This window comes from Scyliorhinus canicula, chromosome 16 (genome assembly GCF_902713615.1).
Source record: "Scyliorhinus canicula chromosome 16, sScyCan1.1, whole genome shotgun sequence".
In the NCBI taxonomy this organism is placed as follows: Eukaryota; Metazoa; Chordata; class Chondrichthyes; order Carcharhiniformes; family Scyliorhinidae; genus Scyliorhinus; species Scyliorhinus canicula.
Genome location: NC_052161.1, coordinates 95,072,273 through 95,087,199, shown reverse-complemented (window position 1 = coordinate 95,087,199; position 14,927 = coordinate 95,072,273). Strand labels below are relative to the sequence as shown.

General features: G+C 46.7%; 1 long non-coding RNA gene across 2 annotated transcripts; it reads left to right on the top strand.

Annotated features, from left to right (window-relative positions):
* Positions 1-1,293: 1,293 nt before the first annotated feature.
* LOC119950835 lies at positions 1,294-10,612 on the top strand. 2 transcript variants are annotated; one of them, XR_005457441.1, is made up of 4 exons: positions 1,294-1,445; positions 3,412-3,514; positions 4,617-4,682; positions 10,532-10,612. It is a non-coding gene; the product is annotated as an uncharacterized LOC119950835 (long non-coding RNA). The 2 variants fall into 2 exon arrangements; XR_005457440.1 differs by lacking the exon at positions 1,294-1,445 and adding an exon at positions 1,514-1,597.
* The last annotated feature ends 4,315 nt before the right edge of the window (positions 10,613-14,927 follow it).

The window sequence follows — 14,927 nt, the reverse complement described above, 5'->3', positions numbered from 1 at the left end:
TGAGTCAGAAGATTGTGGGGTCACGACCCTCTCGAGAGCCCGAGACCGAAACTCTCCAGTGCAGTATTGAGAGAGCCCTGCACCACCATCGGTACCGTTTCTCGATGAGATGTCGGGCAGCACGGTAGCATGATGGTTAGCATAAATGCTTCACAGCTCCAGGGTCCCAGGTTCGATTCCCGGCTGGGTCACTGTCTGTGTGGAGTCTGCACGTCCTCCCCGTGTGTGCGTGGGTTTCCTCCGGGTGCTCCGGTTTCCTCCCACAGTCCAAAGATGTGCGGGTTAGGTGGATTGGCCATGCTAAATTGCCCGTAGTGTCCTAAAAAGTAAGGTTAGGGGGGGGTTGTTGGGTTACGGGTATAGGGTGGATACGTGGGTTTGAGTAGGGTGATCATTGCTTGGCACAACATCGAGGGCCGAAGGGCCTGTTCTGTGCTGTACTGTTCTATGTTCTATGTTCTATGTGAAACCCAAGCCCTGTCTGCCCGCTGTGGTGGACAGAAAAGATTCTACTGCACTATCTTGACAAAGAGCAGGGGAGTTCTCTCCAGTGTCCTGGCTGACAGCTATCCTCCAATGAACAACACAAAAAACAGATTATCTGAGTCGTTGTCACGCCATTGTTTGCATGGAACTTGCTGAGGGGAAAAGTCGCTGTTGCATTTGTTTGCATTGAACTTGCTGAGGGGAAAAGTCGCTGTTGCATTTCTGCGGTGTTCCTTTATGGGGCAATCGGAGGAGAGGATAACGTGGCCCGGGTAACCAATCAGGGAGCAGGATGGGGAGATCACCCCAGCAAACACGGGTTTCTGTATCAGTTTGATCCTGGAAGCTGAGTTGCAGCCATATGGCTGTAAACCTCTGCATTGTAGTAATATGTAAATAAACATTGGAGTTGTTATTTATCTGACTGGTGGATGGGAAATATTACAAATTTCCTACGTTACCTCAATGACTAGACTTCAAAAAATACTTCATTCTCTGTCAGGGAAAAGCTGAGGTTGTGAAAGATGCGAGCGAAATGTAAGCCTTTATTTTTTAATGCTGCTCCTCCGTTTCAGACCTGCTCTCATTAGATTCTCTATTACTTCACCCTCACTGAACATATCACCACTTGTTCTGGGAAACAAAATAGTAACAAACAAACTTGCGTCCATGCCGCACATGTCACATTTTTAGGATGTCCGGATGCACCTCACAATCAATGAAATATTTTTAAAGTTTTGTCACTGGTTCAATAAATTGTGTGGTGAAAGGTCCCGCAAAAAAAAAAAATCGTCAGCATGTTTTTGGAGGTGGTGGCTGTCGGGTAAATGCTGACAAAATAATTCTCCGGCTTATCTCTCAGTTGTGACGTGGTATTTCTTACTTTTTCTTGGATAGCGAGGCCTTCATTATGACATCCCGTTTGAAAGGCAGGACCACAGTGACTTTCTGACTCAGAGGTCAGTGTCTTTCTATGGCTGTTTCCACAGAGGCAATTTTCATTTGGTTTTCCAGGTGGAAACCGATGCTGTGATTTTGTTGAAATTGATGTAAAGGGAAAATGTGTGATTTCTGGAACTGGCATCTTTTGTTCTTTAGGATTTTGGCAAAGGTTGGTATCATGACCGGTGCAGGCTTGCAGAGCTGAAGGGCCTGTTCCTGTGCTGTATTGTTCTTTGTTCATTGAAATTTGACTGAATGACTTCACAACATCGAGGGCCGAAGGGCCTGTTCTGTGCTGTACTGTTCTATGTTCTATGTTCTAACTCTGACCTGTGAACAAAGGAGGAGAAAATCTCAACGAATACACCTGTCACAGATAGATACAAAAAGGCCCAATTTCGAAGACGAGCATCCTGAGCTTCAAAGAGTCTTGAAAAATGTTTGATGTTTGGATAGGGTTAGTTGTATACCTCAGGAGTGACCACCTAAAACAGGCATTAGGCCCCTTGCATATACTGATATGAGCCTTAAAGCCTGTTCTTGGACTCCATACAATCCCTACAGTGCAGAAGGAGGCCATTTGGCCCATTAGGTTTGCACCGACCCTCCGAAGCAACACTCTACCTGGGTCCACTCGCCCGCCCTATCCCCATAACCCTACGCATTGAACATGGCCAATCTACCTAACCTGCACATCTTTGGAATGTGGGAGGAAACCAGAGCACCCAGAGGCAATCCACACAGACACGGGGAGAATGTGTGAACTACACATAGTCAGTCACCCAAGGACAGAATCAAAACCCAGTCCCTGGCACTGTGATGCAGCAGTGCTGACCACTGTGGCACCGTGCCGCCCTCCAGGATATTGGCATCAGGCTTTGCCTGATCAGTATTTCTACATGTGGACATGGTCTAGCCAGTTTCTGCCATTAAAGTGGCAAATGTAATAATTGATAACAAGCAGATTCACTTTTGTGCCTTTCCCGTGAACCGCTTCTGGAGAGGCAGGTGGCCCAGAATTCCTGTCAGCTGAACTGCAAGTTGTTGCTAAGCATCCCTTACACCTCTTGGCAGAGAACAAGGACTAACAACTGGGCAGGATCTGAGAGAAGTGTGAAAACTTGACTTTGCCCAGAATCCTGCATTCGGTCAAAAGATATTGCCTAGCTGTGCGAGTTTTAATTGGTTGTTGTCTATCAGCATACCCTGAGAATATACTGCCTACTTTCAGATCATTAATACATCAGGAATACATTTGCAAAAATAGTTTAAACCAGACAAAGGTTATGAAGCTTTTTGTAAGCTGTTTTTCTGAAGGATATCATGAATTAATCACCATTCTTTAATTGCGCCTTTCCACTTTTGTATCAGAAAATTACAGAAAGCGATTTTTGAAGAGATCATGCAAAATATAATTGGGAATATTTTGAAAGCTGGAAAGGTCTTTCAGAACAGGGAGGGAAGGAATCTATTCCCTTGAATCATCCGATCTGCAATTTGTGCTCAGCTGATTAAATAATAAATCCCTCAAGTCCTGTTCCAGATCCAACCAGCAGTTTTCCTTGACCACACGCAAAAACAAATATTTGCAAATAGCGACCGCAATTTTGCACAGACTGCCGAACCCTCCACCATATATGCTTAAGAATTTCCATAGCAACAGACTTCAAGATGCATCCGAGGCCCAGGTGCACTGCTTCCCCACATGGGGAATGAAGATATACAAGGGTGTCTTTTGGGAATATTGAAACACGAAAAAGATGGGCTGAGTCAGGCATTTATTTCATATTGTAAATCTCTGTCATCTAAATTGGAGATTGTCTCAGAGATTAAAAGTGTGCTTTCACCACAGGTTCATGTGTAAAGTCAATTCAGGCTGAAAGTGAAGTTATTAAAATGGCAGTCATTGCACTCAGGATTATGGTCATTTCAAAATCGATCTTTTTTTCACAGTTTACTCCCTTTTTCCTTGCTTCTCTCCAGACGCTAATGGCTCGCCTGCCACTATCTGGTATCCCAGGCGTCAGCAGCCGATTGGCAACATGGACTGTCCCAGAATGCTGTACACGGTGACACCGGTGATATGGTTGGTACCCGTATATTGCTGTTGTGATCCTGAACAAGGAAAGGAGGCTTTATTTTCGCATAATCAGCTTGGCATGGCAGGGGGTAGAAAGAGAGGTCCATTTTGACCCCTAGTAGAGTGGGCGATGGACAACGCGCAACTTGAAGTGGAGTGTAAAACGAGCTGCAGATTCACATTCGGTAAAGAGGAATTTCAGCCCCATTGGCTCTTTACCCAGCCTCAATCTATTCAGTTGTTATCCTTGTTTACATATTTCTCCATGCCTCACCTCTCCCTGTTTTTGTAATCCCCTCCAGCCACACAACCATCAAGTTATGTGCTCTCCTGTAATTCTGGTGATCCTGTGCGTCACCAATTTTAATTGCTCCATCTTTGATGGTTGTGTCTTCGCTTGCCGAGGCCCTACCCTCTCTGCCGTCCCTTTCTGCCTTTAAGACACTTGTGAAAATTTACCTCTGTGACAAAATTTCTGGTCATCTGACCTAATATTTCCTTCTGTGGCACAGTCTTCCTTTGTTTCATGATATTCAAATGAAGTTCTTTGGGGTGTTTTATTATGTTAAAGGCACTATGTAAGTATAATTATTGTTTTTATTGTTATTCTTAACTAAAGCTACTTAAAGATGCCTGAATGAGTTAAGAGGTTACATTCCTGGACCTTGTGGGTCAGAGCACACATTTGTACAGCAGATTTTTCCGCTATCTACCAAACATATCCCACCCTATGCATTCATAATAAATGCAGAAAGAAGTTGTAAAAAGTACTTTTTGCTTTGAAGTGGAGTTTTAATGCATATTTATTTATTTGGACAAGATTAGGAGATTGAAAGATTTTTTTTCAATGGTACTATGATTGGTTGTGTTTGTTGGACAGTTTTATGAACTGAAAAGCAGGATTTTCTTTCAAGGGGAATTTGAATGCCTGTTGCTTATTTTGACAGTTTCAAGATCAGTGTTATTAAATAGCTAATTGGTTTGTACCTAGTGGATATTGGAAGAGTGGTTCAAAGGTTTGTCAGATTTCAGCACATTAAATCAATTTGAAAATCAAACCACAACATCCGCTGCACACAATAATATGATATCCTTCTCACTGTTGAAGGCAGATGGCACTTTCTCCATGGATAAAGTACTCCAATGCAGCCGAACAGTTACACAGTTGGTCAATGTAAGTGTCACTTCCCTTTTATGGCTCTTATGATCAATCGCTCCATTATTATTTTTAATTTTTCAAATAGCATATAATTATAGCAGTTGGAATTGACAAGAACTTTCAAACCCACTTGTCAAAATTTCCTGATTCCATATCAAGTTTCTCCCACAGTTCAAAACATGGTATGGTTCACACAACCTTAAGGAACCAACTACCTCAAGGAAAGTAGCAACCTAAGGGAAAAATGTATTTGAAGCAGGCATTTAAATAGCAATATAACATCACTTTAAGCACATGTCAAGTTGCAATCTGCCACGTTTCCCTACCTGGGGGTGGCAAGGTGGTGAAGTGGTTAGCACTGCTGCCTATGGTGCTGAAGACCCAGGTTCGATCCTGACCCTGAGTCACTGTTGTATGGAGTTTGCACATTCTCCCTGTGTTTGCGTGGGTTTCACCCCCACAACCCAAAGATGTGCAGAGTGGGTGGATTGACCATGCTAAATTGCCCCTTCATTGGAAAAATTAGATACTCTAAATTTATAAAAAATGAAATAAAATAAAATAAATAAATGTTTCCCTACCTGGGAAAAATAGTGGGCAATGGGAATTGCTTGGCAAGTGTAAACTTCTGGCCCCACGCACCACTGAGCACTGAGGAAATCCTTGTGGTGAGCAGAAAATCCAAACCCATATGATGTGCTTTTGTCGAGGGATAAACATTGGCCAGGACTTATTGCCTCTTAAAAGTCATATGGCCCTTGTTATGTCAGCCCTGGTAATAACTAAAAGATTCTCCTGCAACACTTCCAGGATATATCAGTGACCTTCTCAATAAATTCTACTCAAATACAATTCTTGAGAAAAATTAACATTTCACAGCGATTTTCCCACGGCAAACTGAATCAGCAGCAAAGTAGATCAGCCAGTTGCCAATGTGGGGCAGACTGGCATATAAATTACTTCCCACTCATTAAAGATGGTAAAGGGCAGGAGTGCCATGCTCACCCCTGGCTGCAATTTTCTTTTTCAGTAACTTCATAATTATTTTGGGCTTGTTATCACAAATCGACATTCCGCAACATTCCAGGAATGGTTAGCTCAATGTTGTCTCGGCATTAATGTCACAGTGACCATACAATGTCAGTGGTCACAGCAACAGGGGCCTTGGAACACAACTATCACCAGTGCAGCAAAGGGCTGCAAACAAAAGAAGCAAAGAATTGAAGTAGTCCCTCCCTGTGCTTCAATAAAACTGAACAAAGATAATGCATTGATTAACTGTTGTCCAATACGAAGAGGCATGGAGCTGGGAGTTGGCCTCTGAAACCTCAACCACACCACAGACTATAGAACAAGTCCTCAAACACGGGAGATGATTTAAATGCTGAACAGTCTCTCTTCAATTTAACACTTAGTGATACTTGAATCGTAGAATCTTACAGCACAGAAGGAAGACACTTGGCCCATCGTGCCTGGGCTATGCGGTCAAGATTAGCTGAACAGTTTGCTTCTATTATCTATTTACAATGGTCAACAAAAAGCCATCAACACTTTTGTGCAGATCATGGAGAACCACAGGTAAAGTTCTCAGGAGTCAAATTACAAAGTCAAATTGCTAGGCAGCCTCTAGTGACATTGAAGCTATTGGGCAGGATTCTCCCGTACCCGGCGGGGCGGGGCGTCCCGGCAGTACGGAGTGGCGTGAACCACTCTGGTGTCGGGCCACCTCAAGGCGCGGAATCCTCCACACCTTCAGGGGCTAGGCCCGCCCGGAGTGGTTGGCGCACCGCCAGTCGGCGGGATAGGGTCCTGGTGCCACGCCAACCAGTGCCGAAGGGCCTCCGCTGGCCGGCGCGAGTCAGCGCTTACGCGGGAGCACCAGCTCGTGCTGGCGTCATGCCCACACATGCGCAGAGGGATTCACTTCTGCACCGGGAATGGCGGATGACCACGGCCTCCGGTGGGGAAGGAATGGAGTGCTCCCATGGCACAGTCCCGCCCGCGGATCGGTGGGCCCCGACCATGGGCCAGGCCACAGTGGAGGCACCTCCCAGGGCCAGATCCCCCGCGACCCGCCAAGAGCCCCGGAGCCCGCCCGTGCCGCGAGGTCCCACCGGTAGGGGACCAACTCTAATTTACACTGGCGGGACCGGCATAGAACGGGCTGGACTTTGGCCCATCGCGGGCCGGAGAATCCGGACAGCCCCAGAGCCCATTGAGTTGCGCCGGACCCCGCCATTCTCCGAGTCGGGTGGCGCGACTCGCGCCGGGCCGGTGTTTGGGGGGGCGGGAGAATTTGGAGGACGGCAGGGGCGGGATTCACGCCAACCCCCAGCACTTCTCCCACCCGGCGGGGGGGGGGGGGGGGGGTGGGTCGGAGAATCCCGTCCATTGTGTCTCTTCACTCAGAGAGTGCACTTGCCAAAGTTGGATCCAGTGAAACTTGCCTCAGAGGTTAGTGTGGTACCCACTGACCTAAGACTGACAACAATCTCACTCTGCCTCAGAAAATTCCGGCCAAATGAACTATCCAAAAAAGATTAAAGGTTATTGAAAGTAACAGAAAATGTTAAGTGGTGTCATGCAGAGATCAGTGCTGAGGCAAACGGCTACTACCAATAGACAGAAATGAGGTAGAGATTGGAAGCAGTGAATATGGAACATGCCTGAATTGGGGAATGTCCCTGATGCAGTCCGCTAACCTCATTTGCTTATTACGTGAAAAGTGCAGACGCCCATCGCAAAAACAGAAGTAGCTGCAAGGCCGGTCATCTCACAAATCAGCAGAGGTTCCTGGAAGGCGCCAAGAGAAATGGAGGTCAGAAGAAGAGCTACGAATGGCAGCCTGCAACAAGCCAGCACTTTAACATGGCATTGGAAAGGAATCCTTCTCTAGGTAGTTCTTGGAAATGAAATGGCGTAGATGGGCAAAGAGATTTGGGAATGTAGACACATAGGAGCAGGATTAGGCCATTCAGCCCATCGAGCCTGCTCAGCCGTTTAATCAGGTCATGGCTGATGGTCTACATCAATGCTGCCATCCCACGCTATCCCCATGTCTCTTGATATCATTAGTATCCAGAAATCTACCTGTCTTGAACATGTCATGACACCCTGGGCTAGTACGCCATCAATTCCAGCCCCACTTGCCCCCGAGTCAGGTAAAATTTGATTTATTTAAAGTATCCGAGGTCCTTGGCTAAGCCCAATAAATTGCAGTCACCAGGTTTGTAACTTTAACACAAGTAGCCTTTTTTATTCAGTACAGTATTATAATTAAATTGACAGAAAATGTAACTGACTATCTAATATCTCTTTTCAAAACCCCCTTCCTAATTACTACCACTCTCTACACACACATACAGACACAAAGCACAGTGGGGAATAGAGAGTGGAAAGGGACAGAAAATATTAATAAAATAAAAGGAGAAAAGATTTCCAGTTAAATTCTTTCTGAAGTTCAGGTTTGCATTTTGGTACTTCTTCCTTTTAGGCTTAAGATGGTTTTCTCTGGCAAGATTGTCTACTTTCCTGGCAGATTCAGGAGCATGTCAAGTTCACAGCAAAGATGTGCCAGGCACTCACTTGTTTTAGATCAATAGTTCATTCACTTCAGCAAGCAGGAGACGGAGGGAGAGAGTGTTCCTTCTCCTATCAAGGTCTAAACACTTCTGCCAAGTTCTCTCAAAAAGCATCGTGCAGGAACTAATCACTGACTGTTGTCAGGCAGAACATTGTCCCTGGGCAACTCACCGGTCACCAGCCAACCAATCGAACTGACTCCCTCCAAAATAGGGTTGTAAGATTCATTATGCCCCGAAGAGGCTGGCCTCATTTCTCCAAACATTAAACTTGGGAACACAGTGTCCTGACAGGCCTGTTGCTTCAGCTTGAGTCCTCTGCTTAAAGGATCATCCTGATTGTGGGTCCATGGACAAACAATAACAAAATAAAAGAGAAGAAATCGGAGCAGAGAAAATAAATAACAAGTACTCTTATAAATATACACAGTGGCTGAGTTTCCACAGCTGTCTGTGGCAGAGAATTCCAGAGAGTCACCACGCTCTAAGAGAAGAAATTCCTTCTCGTCTCAGTCCTAAATGGCCTAGCCCTTATTCTGAGACTGTGTCCCCTGGTTCTAGACACCCCCGACCAGGGGAAACAGCCTATCCACATCAACCCTGCCCTGTAAGAATTTTTTAAGTTTCAAAGAGAGAATCTCTCATTATTGGAAAGTCATAACATAACCAATAACAGCATTTAATTTAGTAACTCATCCCAAGGCACACTAATTGAATACCCTTGCATTTATATATCACCGTAAATAATCTCAAGACGTCCCAAAACCCTTTAACATCCAATTACATACTTTTTGAAATGTAGTCACTGTTGTAGTGCAGAAAAAATTTGTTTAATGTAGCAACACAAGCAGGGTCAGAAAGTGTGGCCATAATTTTCCACCCGTTGGCTGGCAGGGGCATACTCGGGTCCCATCGGCAGCCCACGCCAGTCCATGGGTCACCTGGCGGTGCGGCATGGCGTCAATGGGAAATTCCATCGACAGCGTTGGAAACAAAGAATCCCGCCACCAACGAACAGCACGCCGCCTCTCGCTGCCGAGAAACACGCAGCCTGGGAGGTCTGAGAATCCGACCCTGTGAGAAAAAAGCGTTTCTCTGAGAGGATTGTGCAATGTTGGAATTATCTCCCCTGGAGAGTTGTGAACGTGTTGTCGTTGAGTTTATTCAAGGATGGGATAAACAAATTATTGAACTTTGGATTTTTAATTTTTGGAGAAGTGATAATGAAGTAGGGGATTAATCATGATCACGTTGAATGTGGGAGTAGGTTGGAGGAGCCATATTGTCTACTCCTGCTCCTACATCTGAAGTTTTTATATCGGTTCCATAGAATTATATAGGTTCTATAACATCCCAACAGTGGAAAACGAGGCCATTCAGCCCATCAAGTCTGCACTGACATTCTGAAAGAGCACCCTAGGCCCAATCCCACACCCTATCCCACAACCTGTAACCTAAGCTACACATCTTTGGACACTAAGGGGCAATTTAGCATGGCCAATCCACGTCACCTGCTCATCTTTGGACTGTCGAAGGAAACCCACGTAAACATGGGGAGAACGTGCAAACTCCACACAACAGTCACCCAAGGTCAGAATAGAACCCAGGTCCCTGGCGCTGTGAGGCAGCAGTGCTAACCACTGTACACCGTGCTGCCCTTTCGCAATATGGTTCAATTCGAGAGGAACATAACCCAAAGGTAAGGCGGTAACCTTGTTTAGACAATGCCTCAGGGGAGGCATGACGTGAAATGATTTTCTCGCTGGGTTTGAGTGGGTGGACATCAGGCTGGTGAATAATTATCATTTGCTTGGCATTCCTGACTGCGACTTCCACTCCTGAGTATCGGTGCGCAGAGTTCTGGTTTCCGTGCTGCAAAAAGGATATTGAAGCACTAAAGAAATGCAAAAATAATTCACAAGAGTGATACCAGAATTGAAGGGATACAACTGTCTGGAAAGAAGAAAAAGATTGGGGTTCTCTTTCCTGGAAAAGAGAAGACCAAGAGGAGAGTAGGTAAAGGTCTTTAACATTATGAAGGAAGGTTTTGATAAGGTGAATTGGAAAAAGTGTTGCTCCTCGTGACTGAGTACAGAACAAAGAGGAATAACTAATGGTTCAAATAAAGAATTAAGGAGTAATTTATTGACAGAGAAATACTGCAAATGTGGAATTCACTGCCACATTTGAGCAAATATTAAGCTGGCATTTGTACAGAAGTATAAGGTCTCCCTTGTGCATTCATGCTACATTTTATTTTCTCTCTTATCCTGAGTCTTTTAGGCACAAGATTTAACAGATGGCGAACCAGCTGGGCAGATGGCAGGAACTACAGCAATAAACAATGTACCAATATATGTGTTATTCAATATTCACTTGTTGTCATTAGCAGATAATTCTTTGAAACACATTGGTTTCTTGTAAGGTCTGATATCTGATCCTGTCAGTTAATTTTGTACCACAATCTAATATAAGGGGAGTAGGTCAGAGAGGGAGCATGCCGTCTCTCACAGAGGCATGTATCGGTTGCCCTTTGATGGATTTTCTCTCTCAGTCATCCATCACAAGCTTGAACTAATCCCTCCAAAGGTTTGGAGCACTGGACGGTGTGGTGTGGCGTGACACACATACATCTGGTTTATGAGTTGTTTCTACTGTTCTTCTGAACAATATTCTGATTGGAAGGTGGCACGGTGGTGCAGTGGTTAGCACTGCTGCTTCACGGCGCCGATGACCCAGCTTCGATCCTGGTCCCGGGTCACTATCCGTGTGGTGTTTGCACATTCTCCCCGTGTCTGCTTGGGTCTCACCCCCAGAACCCAGAGATGTGCAGTGTAGGTGGATTGGCCACGCTAAATTGCCCCTTAATTGGAAAAAATGAATTGGGTACTCTAAATTTATAAACAAAAATGGAATGAACTGCCAGAGGCAGTAATAGAGGTGGGTACAAGTTTCTCTTCTAAAAGCATTTAGACAGTTATATGGGTAAGATGGGTATAGAGGGATATGGGCCAAATGCAAGCAATTGGGACTAGCTTAGTGGTAAAAACTGAGTGGCATGGACAACTTGGGGCGTAGGACCAATTTCCATGCTGTAAACCCCTATGACTCTAAATAAGCCGCTCATTTTAATCCCACTTTCCAGCACTTGGTCTGCAGCCTGGCAGGTTACAACATTCCAGATCCAGATCCAGGTTCCTTTTAAATGAGTTGAGCATTCAGCCTCAATCACTAAGTTAGACAGTGAATTCCAGACACCCACCATCCTCTGGGTGAAAACTATTTTCCTCATGCCCCTTCTAATCTTCCTACCAACCACCTTAAATCAATGTCTCCTGGTAACTCCTGTTCCATTCCCCCTCTCTATGGTAGTGACATGACGAGTGCCCACTCAGTATTCCTCACTCCTCTTGACCTTATGTGGTCTACTGTTATGACTGGGTGTGTCTGCCAGATACACATCAGGGGTGGAGGCACCCTGTGGCCTTTGATGGCCTTGGCGGAAGTCCTCTGGAGGGCCTGGAGCAGGGTGGGCACTGACTAACTTACCAGTGTCACTGGCATCACCTTGACAGCTTCTTCTGCCTGCTGCCCTTGAGATATGCCGGTGTCAGGGGCGGTGCAGGTATTCAGAAAAACTGGATATCACTGTCGGTTCCTTAGTGGCAGGTCCTGGGTTGGCCTCCAGCACTTCCTCCTCCCTTCTGGTGCCCGTAGGCCCTGGGAGACTCCCTGGGATGGAGGGGCAGTTGTATTTAGCTCCTTAACCCTCAGATTAATCTGGCGCTGCCAGTTCTGGAGGATCCAAATTGGCAGCACCATGGTGTCGACAGGCTTGGCGATGGTCCTCAGGGACTGGGCCACGCCCTGCAGTGTCTCAGTGATGCCAACCTGCATCTGAGGCACGTCCTCAATGACTGGGTCATTATGAAAGGCCCTCAGCCATGGTCGTCAAAAACTGAGCCGTGCCTTGGACATCACCACACAAGACACGGATATCATGCTCCAGGTTTTCCAACATGTCTGCCTAGCAATATTGACCTCAGTGCCACACATTGTCAGCACCATCTCCTGCATCTGTAGCCTTTGGGGCTCTTCCATTCGGACTTGTTGTTGGAGTGTCGCTGACAGCCCCTCCTGAATCACACAACGTCCTATCATCTGCATCAGCTCTGGGAGATCCGTGTCCAAAGGCTCAGGATCTGACTGGGACCCAGCTGAGTCCATGGATCCAGCATACCATCGTCTACTGACTCCCTTGGATGTTCCTGCCTCCACCTAATGTACATCCGCAACTGTGTACTGGTCACCAGATTGTGCCCCAGACATCTGTCCACTGATGTCGCCACCGAGGTGTATGGCTCTGCGCTGGTGGAAGGTGGGGTTGACAGCTGTGATGCCTCAATGGTGCTTCCCTCGGAGCTCTCTCTGAAGTGGTCTCTTGGGTGGCGGGGTTGGGAGGTATGACTCCAGATGATCTGGCCTCATCAGATGGAGATCCTTGAAGACAATGGACATGTGGTCAGTGAGAGGGAAGGATCATTTTGTCTGACATGAACAACTCACTTGAGACAGCTCATCTGAGTAAAGGGGCAGTGGATCCTTACCTCTCTGGCACAGGCCAACCTCGCTGTCATTGACTGCTGTTTCCTCGGGAAACTCAGCGATTCCCAGGGCCCATTCCTCATAGGGGGTGAGGACTCGGGTCTCTGGTACTCCTCCCCCGGCCTAGGTCCATTGCCATTTATTAAGGGCTATCTTCTGCTGTGGGGACAAAGAGAGGGCTTTGTGCACCACAGCCTTGATGGGTCGGGGAGTCTATAGCAGGTGGCATGTGTGGACACCACACATGGACATGAAGGGGTTGTGCTGGCGTGTGCCGGGGGAACGGAGGAGCAAGCACATAGGTCGGATGTGGGGAATGTGTGAGGTGTCAGCCAGAAAATTGGGGAGGGGGTTTGGGAATTTCAGGGCTGGCATGCGACACTGATGCCAGGAGAGAGGTGGTAACTTACCCTTTCAGCTCATTGACAGTTGTTTGTCTTCTTCTGACATTGGACAGCGGTTCTCCTTGTTGTGAAAATCCCCTAGTCGCCACACTCCGGCGCCTGTTCAGGTACACAAAGGGAGAATTCAGAATATCCAATTCACCTAACAGCACGTCTTTCGGGACTCGTGGGAGAAAACCGGAGCACCCGGAGGAAACCCACGCAGACACCGGGAGAACGTGCAGACTCCGCACAGACAGTGACCCAGGCCGGGAATCGAACCTGGGACCCTGGAGATGTGAAGCAACAGTGCTAATCACTGTGCTACTGTGCCGCCCATTGCGCTAGCTTCACGTTTTTAAATAGGTGTGCTGTGCTAAAGGGTGCCTACATGACCGCTCGCTGGGGAGCCGATTACATAACAGCAGGCCGTTAGATCGGGGGTCTGTCCCGTTAACGATATGGAGATTGGCCTTAATTGGTGCTTATTGGTTTCTCGCCTTGTCTGGGTGGGATCCAGATCTCGCCAGCGGCAGTGAGCCAGTTAGATCAGGAACAGATTGGTGCCCGCCGGTGATCCCGATTTCAGAAACTCCTGTGATCTAATAGGCTTGCTTGAATGCACGCCGGATGCAACATGGCCATTAGATCGCGCACCTGGAAAGTTCCCAAATGGACATGCAGAAAGTGCGGGAGATACTGTATTCACATAGTCAAAGACCACAACCCAGCTGTGTCCTGTGCAAAAATCAGGACAAACCCAAACTGGACAATTATCGGCCCATCAGACTACTCTCGATTATCCGCAAAGTGATTAAAGGTGTCGTCAACAGTTCTCTCAAGCGGCACTTATTTGGCGATAACCCGCTCACTGACGCTCAATTTGGGTTCTGCCAGGGTCACTCAGCTCCTGACCTCATTACAGCCTTCATTCAAACCTTAACATGAGAGCTGAACGGCAGAGGTGAGATGAGAGTGACTGCCCTTGACAGCAAGGCAGCATTTCATTCAGTGTGGTGTTTAGAATCCCGAGAAAAACTGTAGTCAATGGGAATCGGGGAAAACTCTTCGCTGGTTGGAGTCATACGCAGCACATTGGAAGGCGATTGTGGTTGTTGGATCTTAACCATCTCAGTCCCAGAACATCACTGCAGGAGGTCGTCAGGAGAGTGTCCCAGGCCCAATCATTCCAGCTGCTTCATCAATGACCTTTGGTCCATCATAAGGTCAGAAGTGGGGATGTTTGCAGATGATTGCACAATGTTCAGCCCTATTCGTAACTCCTCAGACACTGAAGCAGTCTATGTGTAAATGGAGCAAAACCTGCACAATATCCAGGCTTGCATTGACAAATGGCAAGCAATAATTGTACCACACAAGTGCCAGGAAATGACTATCTCCAACAAGAGAGGAGCTAACCATCTCCCCTTGACATTCAATGGCATTACCGCAGTCAACATTCTGGGAGTTACCATTGACCAGAACTTCACTAGCCATATAAATACTGTGGCTACAAGAGTAGGTCAGAGGCTGGGAATCCTGCAAATAACTCACCTCCTGACTCCCCAAAGCCTATCCACTATTTACAAGGCACAAGTCAGGTGTCTGATAAAATACTCTCCACTTGCCTGGATGAGTGCAGCTCCAACAACACCCAAGATGCTCGACACTGTACAGGGCAAAGCAGCCCG